Genomic DNA, 12539 nt, shown 5'->3' on the forward strand with positions numbered 1-12539 from the left:
AATCATACACAGAACAAGTCAGAAATGAAGACATTTCTGGATGCCAAGGAACTAAAGGGATCTGCAACTTGTGTGGGAAGTTCCATTTAAGATACAAGATCAGGCATTTTCTTCTCGAATAGCAAAACTGGCGCAAAGACAACTCTTACCCTTATTTTGTATGCAGTTAACATTTCAGAAAAAAGCACTTTAGTTTCTTGTATATTAAATTACCTACAGTGTAGAAACAGTCCACACTGACCCTCCGAAGAGTAACCCAACCAGACCCACTTCCCTCTGACTAATGCACCTAACACTATGGGCAATTTAGCATGGCCAATTTACCTGACCTGCACATCTTTGGACTGTGGGAGGAAACCGGAGCACCTGGAAGAAACCCACACAGACACAGAGAGAACGTGCAAACTCCACACAGACAGTTACCCAAGGCTGGAATCAAACCTGGGACCCTGCTGCTATGAGGCAGCAATGCTAGCCATTGAGCCACCATGCCGCCCAGAACCTACTGCACCTGGCATTCCCAGGCGGTCTCCCACCCAAGCACTAACCAGGCCTGAATCTGCTTAGCTTCCGAGATCAGACGAGATCGGGCGTTTTCAGACTAGTATGGCCTTAGGCAAAAGGAATCTCCTTCGAGCCAGAAACGAACCAGCAACTTAGGATGTTCTAGCCCTTTTGTAGACTAAGCACAAAAATCACACAACACCAGGTTGTAGTCCAACTGGTTTGTTTGAAAACACCAGCCTTTGGAGGGCAGCACTGAGAAAGTTCGTGTCTTCAAATAAACTCATTGGACTACAACCTTGTATGTGTGATTTTTGACCATCTCTAACCCAGTCCAAAACCAGCACCTCCACATCATGTGTATAATTAAACTCATTCATGGGGAAGTGATGACCCAGTGGTATTATTGTTAGATTACTAATGTAGTTACCTGTGTTATGTCTATGGGTCCCTGGGTTCAAATCCCTGCATGGTGGAATTTAAACCTAGTTGAAAAAAAAGATCTGGAATTAAGGGTGTAATGATGGCCCTGAAACCATTGTCAATTGTTCAAAGAAAAACCCATCTGTGTCACATGTGATTCCAGACCACGATGATATGGTTGACTCGTAACTGCCCTCTGGGCAATAAATGTTGGCCTCGCCAGTGGCGCTCACAAACCAAGAATAAAAGAAAAAAAAACAGTATTTCCTTGTTTGCCAGTGAATATCATTCCTTCAAGCATTTTTCTCACTGTGTCCAAAAATTGCGAATGAAACTGATTCTGGAATGTTTTTCAAGAATAGCATTCCAGAAACAAGGTGCTGCTTTGAATAATGTTCCTGTGTGAGAATACCTGTACTTCGATCAATCAGCTTAAATTGATATCTCCTCGTCACAGAAAACAGGTTTTCTCTCCTACACTAACATGATAGTTTGCGTGTAATCTTTCTGCTTGAAGGACCATTGTTCCTGAGGCTGCATAAAGCTGTAATCCTAACCCTTAGCAGCATCCTAAGAACATAGACAAGTTGATGGAGTGAGTTGATAAGTGGCTGTTGAAGTTCAAATGCAGAGAAGTATGAGGTGATCCACTTTGTTTGGAAGAACATGGACAGAAAATATAAAATGAAGGTGTAATTCTAAAGCAGGTGCAAGAGCAGATGGACTTAGGGCTTTATGTACACCAAAGGAAGCACAACAGGTGGAGAGGTTATTAATACGGGCATCAGAATACAAGAGCATGGACGTGATGCTGATCTTGTCAAGATAAAGTTACCATTGTCCCACAGGGGAAAGACAACTGGTGGTGATTTAACCTGAGAATCACCACACCTCAGGGGACAGGTGAGGTTGAGAAGGAGGGATCCTCAGAGAACCCTTAGCTGCTATAGGAATTGAATCCACAATACTGCATCTCTAGGTACCACAGACCAGTCATCCAGCCAACTTAGCCACATGTTAAACCTATACAAGGTACCTATTAGACTTCAGCTGAGTATTGTGAACAGCTTTGAGCACTTTACTATAGGAAGGATGTAAGTGCAATGGAGAAAATTGTTACAAGACTTGCCCCAGGAATGAGAAATTTCAGTTTTGAGGATAGATTGAAAAGTTGGGACTGTTCTCCTTGGAGGGAAGACTGAGAAATCTGATAGAGAATTTCAAAATAATGTGGAGTCAGATTTATTTAAGGCATTCAAGAGGACTTTGGATGATTAGAGTGCAAGAATATGGGGGAAAAGGCAAAAGATTGGTACTGGGTATAGCAATTTGTTTGAAGGAGCCAATGTTGGTATGATGGGCCAATGTTGGTATGATGGGCCAAATGGCCTCTTTCTGCACTGTGAGTATTCTGTGATTCTATGACTTTCCGAAACCATTGGATGCGGTGTAACCTCAGTGCAGAATCATCAAAATAAGTGAGTCTTGGAAAGTGATATTGATTATGAGGAGACATGAAAATCAATTTTCCTGTAGATATAAATAACTGGAATAAATGTCAGCTGCATGTTCCAAATGATTCCCCTACAGTTCTTATTCTGGAGTATTCTGTACCAAATTTGTTTGAACTTTATCCTTGCCAATTTCTCAGCCAGTTTCTGATAATTGCATCAATAAACGTTCCTAAGAATCATGTCCTCTCTCATGATGGAAATGCTTTGAGCTAGTCAAAGGTCAGTACCGTGTATTGATCCAAATTACACTTGCATTGAGTTGTAGTGCAGAGAACCCAAGTAACTATGCAAATGTATTAAAAGAATTCAACTGTGATTTATTTCCAGAATGAAAATATTTGATGGTGAAAATCAAAATTAAATTGCCTTCTGCTTAGGATTGGGCTAAGTGGGAATGCTTCTGTCAACTGCTGTTACCAACAAAGAGGAGTTAGGTTAATCTCAAGCATGAAGGAAGATCCTTGTGATTTTATTCTGCATTTACAAAAAAAAACAGCAGCGCGAAATTGTCCCTTTAGATGGGAACAGAATTCTGGGCAATTTGCTGGCAGCATGGACATAACTTGCATTTGTAAAACACCTTTAATGTAATGTAGAGACCATTCCACAACACATGGTCTTCCATCAAAACGTGACATATCGTTACCTTAGGACACGTAATGATGCATTTAGTCAAACAGGGAGCTCTAAACAATGAGGGAGGGAGGAAGCTCCAGAGCATCAGATGGAGCAATGAAAGTTGAGGTGAGACAAAATCCTAGAATTGGAGGAGCCCAGAGAAATGTCATGTTGGAGGGAACTACAGACACAGTGTATTGGATGTTTTCAGCCATAGTTGGATTGAAAAGAATGATCAGAATTATAAAATCAAAGGTATCGCCAAACAGGAACAAAATCAAAGTAAGGGAGTGCAGAGCAAGGAGCAGAGAGGCTTTGGAATGAGATTGAAAATGTGCAACTGAGTTTGGAATAAGATCAGGTTTGAAGAAGGATCATTGGACTTGAAACTTTAACCCTGTTTCTCACTCCATGGATGCTGCCAGACCTGCTGAGTTTCTCCAGTATTCCCTCTATTTGTTTCAGATTTCCAGCATCTGCTGCAATTTATTTTAATTTGAATAAGATCAGTTTTAGTGAGGGTGCAAACAGCTAGGGGAGTACAAATATATTCAAGAGTCAGCACAAGAACACAAGAAGTGGGGGTGGGAGTAGATTGTACAGCCTATCCTGGTTCTGGCCTGCACGTGACTCCAGACCCACAGCAATGTAGTTGGCTCTCAATGCCTTCCAGGCAATTAGGGATGGGTGAGAATTGCTGACCTAGCCAACAACATCCACACCCCTTGAATGAATAAACATGAATAAGAAATTTCTCCTTATTTCAGTCCAAAAGGATTGGGCCCTTATTCTGAGATTTTCCCTTGATGTCCTCAGTTGCAGTCTCTCAGCGTCTATCTGTAAAATCTCTTCACAAACGTGGATGTTTCTCTGAGATCACCTTCCATTCCTCTAACCTCCAGAAAATAAAGACTCACTTTATACAATCTCCATCACCAAGGCAATCCTTTCAGCCCAGGAAACAATCCAGTAAACACAAACTACCCTGGATGCCTCAAATCTGAAATCCAAACAGAAATTGCTGGATAAACACAACCGGTTTGGCAGCATCCATGGAGATAAATAACAACATTAATGTTTTGAGTCTAATATGACTCTTTAATTGAGTAAACCCCCAAGACAAGTGTTGAGAATGTGGAGCTGGAAAAGCTCAGCGGATCAGGCAGCATCCGAGGACCAGGTAAATCGACGTTTCGAGCAAAAGCCCTTCATCCACAAGGCACAAGTCAGGATGGGGGCAGCTCCAACGACACTCAAGAAGCTTGACACCATCCAGGACAAAACAGCCGCTTGATTGGCACCACATCCACAAACATCCTACAGATCCTACGAACAGTAGGGTGATTATAACCTAATAATCTGTTTCCATGACACTGCTTAGGAATACATATCAGACTGTTTGGTAAGATTCCCCATGATAGGTTATTGCAGAAAATATTGTCACAAAACTAGTCCCTTTTTTTCCCAAAAGCTGTTCCTTGGCTCAAGGATACGCTGTCCTCGATTTTGTTCAGAGTGTAATAAACCAGGCCAAACTCCGATCAGTCTGGTTTGGTACAGAGATGAAAGAGATTTTGAGAGGCCTTTTATTTGTATATAAACAGATGAGACTTCCATCTAAAGTGGTCATGTGTTAGAAGTGACCTGTATATAGAGAGGGGAGTGGTCAGCTCTTTAGCTGAGCTGAGCTGAGCAGTTTAGTTCAGTCTTGAACTGGGAATTTCAACTGGGAGCTGTGTGGGAACTCTTTCTCTCTTTTCTGCCGTTTAACTTCAACCTGTAAGCATGTGTTCCATTTATACTAGTTTTCAAAGGGGTTTGCTAATTGGGACCATTTTGCATTTTCCGAACAGCATAATTAAGTCTACTTTGGATAGATTGAGTTCTGTTGGGGTTCTTTATTCTCTTCTTTGTGTTTCATTGTATAATTTTGTGATAAAATTTTGTCTGTTTAAAATCTAGTAGTCCATCCAACTGTCTTACTCTGGGTAATTTTCACTGTACACTTACCGAAACAAATTGCAAAGTTATGGTCTGAGCTGCCTGATTAAGGATGTTCTGAGTGGTCTAGCCTAGTCTTTAATAATATGGAGGCATGGGATTGAGGGGATTTTGGGTCAGAAACTGGCTAGTTGTAAGAAGACAGATGGTGGTTGTTGATGGGAAATGTTAATCTGGAGTTCAGTTACTAGTGGTGTTCTGCAAGGGTCTGTTTTGGGGCCACTGCTGATTGTCATTTTTATAAATGACCTGGATGAGGGCATAGGAGGGAGGGTTAGTAAATTTTCAGATGACACTAAGGTTGGTGGAGTTGTGGATAGTGATGAAGGATGTTGTAGGTTACAGAAGGACATAGATAAGCTATAGAGCTGGGCTGAGAGGTGGCAAATAGAGTTTAATGCAGAAAAGTGTGAGGTGATTCACTTTGGAAGGAGTAACAGGAATACAGAGTACTGGGCTAATGGTAAGATTCTTGGTAGTGTGGATGACCAGAGAGATTTCAGTGTCCATGTACATAGATCCCTGAAAGTTGCCACCCAGGTTGATCGGGTTGTTAAGAAGGTGTATGGTGTGTCAGCTTTTATTGGTAGAGGGATTGAGTTTTGGAGCCATGGGGTAATGTTACAGCTTTACAAAATTCTAGTACAGCCGCACTTGGAGTATTGCATACAAATCTGGTCGCCACATTATAGGAAGGATGTAGAAGCATTGGAAAGGGTTCACAGGCAATTTACGAGGATATTGCCTGGTATGGAGGGTAGGTCTTATGAGGAAGGGCTGCGGGACTTGAGGCTGTTATCATTAGAGAGAAGTTTGAGAGCTGTCTTAATAAAGGCATCCAAGCTGATCAGAGAATTAGATAGGATTGACAGTGAGAGCCTTTTTCCTCGGATGGTGATGGCTAGCACGAGGGGACATAGCTTTAAATTGAGGGGTGAGAGATACAGGACAGATGACAGAGGTAGTTTCTTTACTCAGAGTAGTGGGGGAGGGAACACACTGCCTGCAACAGTTGAAGACTTGCCAACTTTACGGGCATTTAAAGTCATTGGATAAACATATGGATGAAAAATTTAATTGTGTAGGTTTGATAGGCTTCAGATGGTTTCAATGATTGGCGCAACATTGAGGGCCAAAGCACCTGTATTACGCTGTAATGTTCTATGTTCTGTGTTCTATGTTCTAATTGTGACAAGATCAGAATTTCCACAGAAACGTTAAATTGAATTTTCAATATACGAAATTAGATTTAAATGAAAACTCCATTTCTGGGGAACAATGCATCTCAGCTCCTGTGGGGCTCATTGACCATAAAAGGTCTGAAATCTACCCATGAACACTGTGTGTCCCCTCTCTCTGGGTACCTGGGGATCAACACAGTAACTTGTTTCTTTCCCCTTTTACTGTTTGAATGATCAAATTACCAAGTGAAGCAATGGACGGTTTAACTTAGAGCTAGCTCTTAAAACAGTGCTGTAATTAAAACTAAACCCTAAAGGAAACCATAAGTAAAATTTACAGCAATATTTTGAGGGGAGATAATACACTTTGGATGTTGTGGTGCCCAATGATCATGGAAAGCTTCAAACATGCCACTGAACTGTTGGCATAGATGTAACATGCTTACACAGAAATAAAATAGGACCAGAGGTAGGCCATTCAACCCTTTGACCCTGTTCTGTCATTTAATTTGATCATGGCTGATCATCCCCTGTTCCTGCTTTCTTTCTTTCATTTTGTTCTGAGAATCACATCCAAATCTTTATCAACAACATTTAATGTTTCGGCCCTCACCGCTTTCTTGTGGGAGTGAATTCCTCACGCTCCCCAGACTCCGGGTGAAGAAATGATTCCTCATCTTAGTCTGAAATGACCCAGCCCATATCCTTGGACTGTGAGCCCTTGCTTCTGCACTCCCTGGTCATCAGGATCATCCTTCATCATCTCACCCTGTTAGCATTTCATAGTTTCCTATCTGGTTCTTCTAAACTCCAGTGAATATATTCCTGACTGATCCGATCCCTCATTATATATCTCTTTCTTTTTGACCTTTCTGATTAAACTAATTACACTAAATTAAACTGGAGCTGACCCTTTTAAGGTGCACTGTAATGACAAAAAAACTCCCAAAAGGAAATTTACAAAGTTAAATAAAATTTCATTGTTTGGGCTAATGAGGTACTTCAGCCCCTGCTGTGCCCTTTCAATGAAAGTCTGAATTATGCCAGTGAACACCACTTGCTATGTCTCTGTGGGCACTGGGCGTAGGTGCAACAAGTTTCTCCTTATATGTGATCTAGATACTTAATTAAATAATGCCCTTTAGCTGCCTTAATAGGATAATTAAAAGACCACTGACATGGCCAACTGAGCCACATTTAAACAAAGAGAGGAATGTTAGCATCTGGAAAATGAAACCCCAGTAACTGGGGAGGAGGGGAGCAAAAGAGTTCTGATTAGAAAACAAATGAAGAGAGATATAAACAGAGAAGAAGATAAGCTAAGGTAATGGGAGAAAAAGAGGCAGTGTGTAGAGGGAGCCAGAAACAGTTCCAATCAGCAGTAAATATGTGACTCTGTATTTCAGGGAAGAGATCAGTGTAATTTTACCTTTCATCTTTCTCGACCAGGTTGTGAAAATCACAGCATTCAACAGGCTTAAATCCTTAAATATCCAGGAGGATGTGAAAGTAGTTTAACCTCCCCGAACCAGATAGAGCTCTTCAAAATGACAATTTCAATTCACCAACCCCAGGAATGAAGCATTGTTCTTACTGAAAGACACAGTCGAAAAGAGGCTTTTATTACTTACCAGAGGGTCACATCCCCTGGAGGTATTGTACAGAATATTCATCAAGCATGTTCAGTGACCTCACTGAAAATTCTTTGTTGGAAAAGTTATTCATGGAGTTAAACTGTAAAATCTAAATGCAAATACAGAGCTAAGTATCTTAATTTGTTTTGAACTATGATGAAAAGTCAAAACAGAATGACTTTGAAAAACGTGTTCTGAAAATGCATTTCCCGTGTCAGATGTTTTGAGATTTCTGATTTCCATCTCAATTTATCTACAGTATTTTTATATCCTTATTTTAAAACTATTATGAATATCAAGGTGACACTAACACTCAGTCGGTGAGGGTTAATGGAAGATACAACAGCAGGATAGAAAATGATTAAAGGTTTTGAGAGAGCAAGTAAGGAGGAGCTGTTTGCAAATGTCAGGAGGGGAATAATGGAAGATTCAGATTTAAGGCAAGAAGGAGTCAGCGGAGGAGTTGAGGAGAACGATTTTTAATTTAGTGAGTTGATGTGATCTGGAATGCAGTGCCTGAAAGTATAGTAAAAGCAGATTCAATAGGAAATGTCAAAAATAGAACTGAATAAATGTGTGAAGGAGTAGAATTTGCAAGGTTATGTGGAAAGAGTTGGGGCAGATAGAGTCATAGAGTTGTACAGCACGGAGACAGGCCCTTTGCCTCAAACTGGTCCATGCCAACCGAAATGTCCACCTATGCTAACCCCATTTCCCTGCACTCAGTCCATATCCATTCAACCTTTCCTATCTATATATTTGTCCAAAAGCCTTTTAAATGTTATTGATGTACTCACCTCAATCACCTCTGATGACAGGGGAAAGTGAGGACTGTAGATACTGGAGAACAGAGTCAAGAATGTGTTGCTGGAAAAGCACAGCAGGTCAGGCAGAATCCAAGGAGCAAGAAAATCATCATTTCAGGCAAAAACCCTGATGAAGAGGTTTTGCCCGAATCATCGATTTTCCTGCTCCTTGGATGCTGCCTGACCTGTTGTGCTTTTCCAGCACCACTCTAATCTAGACTTTGATTTCCAGCATCTGCAGCTCACTTTTGCAGACTCAATTACTAGGGGTCACGAGTTCATGATGAGAGGGGAAATATTAAAGGGAGATATGGATGGAAAGTTCTTTATGCAGAGAATGGCAGGCGCCTGGAAATCATTGCCAGCGGAGGTGGTAGAGGCAAGTACAATAGTGCCATTTATGGTATACCTAGACAGATACATGAATGGGCAGGGAACAGAGGGATACAGAACCTTAGAAAATAGACGGGATTCCTGATGAAGGGCTTTTGCCCGAAACGTCGATTTTACTGCTCCTCGGATGCTGCCTGAACTGCTGTGCTTTTCCAGCACCATTCTAATCTAGAGTCTGGTTTCCAGCATCTGCAGTCATTGTTTTTACCTTAGAAAATAGACGACAGATTTAGATAGAAGATCTGGATCAGCGCAGACTTGAAGGGCCGAAGGGCCTGTTCCTGGGCTGTAATGTTCTTTGTTCTTTGAATTCACAGACATCAATAAGAATTGATCTAAGATCAATCCTTCAGAGGAGGCCATCCATGGAGTAGTGGCAAAGGTTCAGAAAGTACATCTTGCCATCATTAGAAGCAGTTGAAAGTTGGGTAAAATAAAGTTAAAACTGTGAAAGTGCCGGGGGACTGCTGTCTCAATGCAGAGAGATGATTGGTAGTGCTTTAACCTGAGGATCAGATAGAGAGCAAGGTCATGGTGACCTGAGGTGGTACAAGAATTAAATCAACCATTATGGTGTTACTTTGCATTACAAACCAGCCGTCCAGCCAACTGAGCAAACCGACCCTCAGACTTAAAATTAATGTCTTTTTAAGTTGATAGGTTACCTGGAATTAAATATACATCCTGGTAATTGATTATATTTTTCTCATTTGAATTGGGGAGGTAACAGTTTTTACTCTCTGGTGATGGACATGCTTTCAGCTTTTACTGTACTATGGCTGTTAACACTGAACTCAATACCAAATTATTTTTTTAGTCAGTTCCCAGTCTCTGTGGTAATACTGGCTGACAAGGTTTCATATCTTCAATTTCGATGTTAATGAGTGGGTGTTGAAGAAGGATAGAAAGACCTTTCTTACTCTCCAAGTCTTTCTCTCAGGCCAGTTGCTTTTCGGAGTTACCTGCTCTTAATGAGCTGTTCAGAATGCTATCGGAGCAAATCCAATCATACAACACACTCAACCAATGGATATGCACAAAGCAGCTATAATAGGTTGCTACAATAGACAGAAGACAAAAGGACTGAACATACTGCCTTGAAAATGGAAAACCAAATCAAAAGCTTCACATTAATTACTCTGGTCCAAAGTACAACACAGATTTAACGTAGCGCAAAACTGCCTGTACTCAATATTTCAGCACAAAATGAAAAAGAAAATCTACTTTATAACACCCCGAGCTTTTAAATTTGGTCACTTGGATAAAGAAATTAACAAACGTCTCTTATGGTGGAGAGACAGCAGGAGGGAAGCTCAACCTGAGGGTCATCACTCCTCACACAAGGGGCAGGCTTGGGTTTTTGTAAAGACGTACGATGGGATTTACTGTGGGAATTAAACTCACACTGTTGGTATTCCTAAGGTCTCCCTACTTTGTATGGCCATCAGAAACAGACAATAAATACTAGTCAGCCAGCAACGCCCACATCCACAAGCGAATGACAAAGAAAAGTTCCTCTTTGCTCAGTCCTCACCTTAGTCACTTGAACTTATAAATGGCAATAGAATCCTAGCAGAGACATGCGTTAATATGTATCACCGAGGCACTCTTTTGACCTTTTACATTAACGTCAGGCTGTATCAGAGCAGGGAAAAGACTCCATCAACTTTACTTCCCAACTGAACTATTTATTTTGTTGCAAAACATGAGCTCAAATAACTGACATTAGTTCCAACATCTTTTGCAAGGTGGTTGGTTGCTCAGGGCTGACTCATTACAAACCAGAAAAAATGAAGCATCTTCTTTGTGGGAAACAGACGAAAAGGTATCCCTCCACCAGGCCCAAAGGGAAAGCAGAATTCATTTGTTTCCCTTGGCCTACACCACAACAATGGAGCACTCCTGAACTACTTCCACTAACCAGGGCCATGCTCAGGTATGTGCCATCCAAAGAGAGTCTTTGTTTATGGCAACCAACACCCCTGCCCCATCAATCTCTCCCCCCACTCACTTCAGTGGCAATGACATTGGAAACTGGTGGTGAGGTTCAAGTGAGATCAAAATGGAAACGGATTTCCCCGTGGGATCCTGGGATGGGCTGATGATCAATGTGGGAGTTCAGTTACTAACCAGGGAGACCAATTAACATTTAAAGGTTGCTAGCAACACAACATTTACTTTAGATTTACAAAATCTGCAACTTATTTTGTCTGTTTAAATCAAATTAAAATGATGCCAGGTATAATTTGTATTTCAAAGTCAAATGTTACCAGGAAACAACTCAGAAAACAAAATGCTTGTACTGAAAAACAGTTTTTATTCTTATCCTGCAGTTATTCACAATGTATATTAATGATTCAGACTCATTTCTCAAGCATAACTTGGGATTGGAAAGCAACACCCACAGCCCACGACTGTTTTCAAAGAAAGAACGGGGAACTAAATGAAACATCTCCACATTTACAGACAACATAAAGGTGGGTGGGACAGTGTACTCTGAGAGGATGCAGAGATGCTTCAGTGTGATTTGGACACACTGAGTGAGTGGGTGCACACATAACAGTTGAAGGATAGCCTGGATAAATGTGAGGTTGGAATTGAATCTGGGTGCTATGAGGCAGCAGTGCTAACCACTGACCCACTCTAACAACCCAACGTGGACCTGTTACTCAACTTTTTGCAACATGTCAGAACCAATGGACCATGTCTAAGTTGGATAGTCCTGCCACATCCAGTCATGGACAATGGTGGGCAATTAAACAACTCACTGAAGAGGAGGGTCCATGAATATGCTCATCCTTAATGATAGGTGAGCACAGCACATCAGGACACGATATAATGCTGGAACATTTACAATTCTTCAGATTGAATTTCTAAGTGGGTGATTCATCTTAATCTCCTCTGGAGGTGCCCAGCATCACAGATGCTGGTTCATACTGGACTTGGAACATTGTCTGTTTCTCCACAGGTGCTGCCAGACCTGCTGAATTTCTCCAACACTTTTTGTTTTTATTTCAGATCTCCAGCATTTGCAGAATTTTTCACAGATGCCAGTCCTCAGCCTTTGCCTTCACTCTGTTTATTGTATATGTACCAATTTCCACGCATTTTGATGAGCTGCATTTGTATAAATATCAACATGCAAGAAAGTAAACATTATGGCAAACTCATGACACAACGCTGTCATTGAATTTCATACAAGAGTAGTTGGGGAAACACAATGTTTTGATTTTGTAGGAAAGTGTTTCTGAACATGATTAAATAGGAGTTATCTATCTCTCACCAACTCTGTCCAAAGTAATTGTTTGGGTGAGTAATGTTAAAACATCACTCAATTAATCTTTATGCAGAAGAGATGTCAACTTTAGGTTGAGTCTGCAATTGGCAGGAGACTGGCTGTTCTGTGGAATTTAAATGATTTAAGTAAGGCATTTGCCTCCACATTGGGAAATCAAACTCTGTGCT

General features: G+C 41.0%; 1 pseudogene; it reads right to left on the reverse strand.

Annotated features, from left to right (window-relative positions):
* Positions 1-499: 499 nt before the first annotated feature.
* LOC122556998 (5S ribosomal RNA) lies at positions 500-618 on the reverse strand (annotated as a pseudogene).
* Positions 619-12539: the final 11921 nt, after the last annotated feature.

The sequence above is a fragment of the Chiloscyllium plagiosum genome, unplaced genomic scaffold (assembly GCF_037043375.1).
Source record: "Chiloscyllium plagiosum isolate Xiang-an unplaced genomic scaffold, Cpla_swu_hap1 HiC_scaffold_16, whole genome shotgun sequence".
In the NCBI taxonomy this organism is placed as follows: Eukaryota; Metazoa; Chordata; class Chondrichthyes; order Orectolobiformes; family Hemiscylliidae; genus Chiloscyllium; species Chiloscyllium plagiosum.